A 2500-nucleotide genomic window follows, 5' to 3' on the forward strand; every position below is an offset into this window, starting at 1 on the left:
CTGTAAACAGGGTTAATACACAGCCTAGGCTCTGTAAACAGGGTTAATACACAGCCCAGGCTCTGTAAACAGGGTTAATACACAGCCCAGGCTCTGTAAACAGGGTTAATACACAGCCTAGGCTCTGTAAACAGGGTTAATACACAGCCTAGGCTCTGTAAACAGGGTTAATACACAGCCCAGGCTCTGTAAAGCTGTGTATTAACACTGTTGCTGGCTCCACCTTTAACAAGTAAAGGGAAAGAACAAAAATGATTTTGATAATAATTGCTGTCTCCATCTTTAACCTGTGTGTGTGTGTGTGTGTGTGTGTGTGTGTGTGTGTGTGTGTGTGTGTGTGTGTGTGTGTGTGTGTGTGTGTGTGTGTGTGTGTGTGTGTGTGTGTGTGTGTGTGTGTGTGTGTGTGTGTGTGTGTGTGTGTGTGTGTGTGTGTGTGTGTGTGTGTGTGTGTGTGTGTGTGTGTGTCTCTTACAGACACGATGTCACTGCCTCCTCCCAGCAGCAGCTCTGACGCCTGCCTCAGTATCGTCCACAGTTTAATGATTCATAGACAGGTGAATCTGTCTGTCTGTCTGTCTGTCTGTCTGTCTGTCTGTCTGTCTGTCTATCTATCTATCTATCTATCTATCTATCTATCTATCTATCTATCTATCTATCTATCTATCCATCCATCCATCCATCCATCCATCCATCTATCATTTTCCTCTCTCTTCAAACAGGGCAATGATAACGAGAATTTCGCCAAACGAGCGATAGAAAGTTTAGTGAAGAAATTAAAGGAGAAGAAAGACGAGCTGGATTCTCTCATCACCGCGGTAACGACCAGCGGAAACCACCCGAGCACATGTGTGACGATACAGAGGACCCTGGACGGCCGGCTGCAGGTAGGGGGCAACGCTTTGAGGGTTTAGTGTGGTTTAAAATGTCTTAAAGGTGCAGTGTGTAATATGCCATCATCAAGAAAGTTCTAGAATGCAACGCTCCCTGGGTAACCCCACCCCTTTAGAATAATAACAGAAGCTACAGTGGCCTTCAAGGACAAGAACGATTCTAAATTTCAAACAATGCACCTGATGACATTCCAACTATGACACTTTCAAGATGGCGGCACTAGGCCTTGGTCCAAAATATGCAGAAATATGGACATATATGAGACCCTTTCTAAGGGAAAAAATAATCATTAAAAAAAAAAATTCAGCTATTATGCACTAAATTAAATGTACTTATGGATATTATAATTACTTTCTACAAAATCTGCTAGGAAATAAAACCCAACATTCTACACACTGCAGGTTTAATGTGGGTTTAAAATGTGTCTTAAATGGATCTCTGGGACATTATGGTATATTCATGCAACTTTTTGGTGACTTTTTGCAACATTTTAGAATTTTTCTACAACTTTTTATGGTTTTAATGTTGTTTTAAAATGTCTTCGTTTGGTTTAAATGTGTCGTAAGTGTATCTTTCAGAAGTCTTATAAGTGCTGCTTCTTTGCAATTATTATATCCGTTTCATTGCTGGTTGAAACCACCCGGGCAAATGTGTGACGATACAGAGGACACTAGACGGGAGGCTGCAGGTAGGGCACATTGGGTTAGAATCCACTCATACGTCTATTTTCCAAAGCCAACCTCTGTGTACGACGCTGACCACGTGCACTCAACCTTCGTAAACTGGGCCGCAGGGTGGTATTGCAACATGATAACGACCCACCTCCAAGACGGCTAGTGGCTTGCTAAAAAAGCTGAGGGTAAAGGTTATGGCCTGGCCAAGCCTGTCTCCAGACCTAAACCCTATTGAGCATTTTTGGGGCATCCTCAAACGGAAGGTGGAGGAGCGCAAGGTCTTTAATATCCACCAGCTCCGTGATGTTGTCATAAATGGGTGGAAGAGGGTTCCAGTTGCAACCTGTGAAGCTCTAGTGAACTACGTGCCCAAGAGGGTTAAGGCAGTGCTGGAAAATAATGGTGGCCACACAAAATATTTACACTTTGGGCCCAATTTGTAAATTTTTTCTAAGGGGTGTACTCACTTTTGTTGCCAGCAGTTTAGACATTAATGGCTGTGTGTCGAGTTATTTTGAGGCGACAGTAAATTTACACTGTTATACAAGCTGTACACTGACTACTTTACATTGTATCAAAGTGTCATGTCTTCAGTGTTGTCCCATGGAAAGATATAAAGAAAAATGTGAAGAAATGTGAGGGGTGTACTCACTTTTGTGAGATACTGTATGTCCATATTTCTCTATATTTTGGACCAAGGCCTTGTCACCGCCATTTTGGAAGTGTCATAGTTGGAATGTCATCAGGTGCATTGTTTAAAATGTAGAATTGTTCTTGTCCTTGAAGGCCACTGTAGCTTCTGTTATTATTCTAAAGGGTTGGGGTTACCCAGGGAGTGTTGCATTCTAGAACTTTGTAGAACTTTCTTGATGATGTCATATTACACACTGCACCTTTAAATGTGTCGTTCAAAAGTCTCATAAACATGGGAAGTA

The sequence above is a fragment of the Ammodytes marinus genome (genome assembly GCF_949987685.1).
Source record: "Ammodytes marinus genome assembly, chromosome: 25".
NCBI lineage: Eukaryota > Metazoa > Chordata > Actinopteri > Uranoscopiformes > Ammodytidae > Ammodytes > Ammodytes marinus.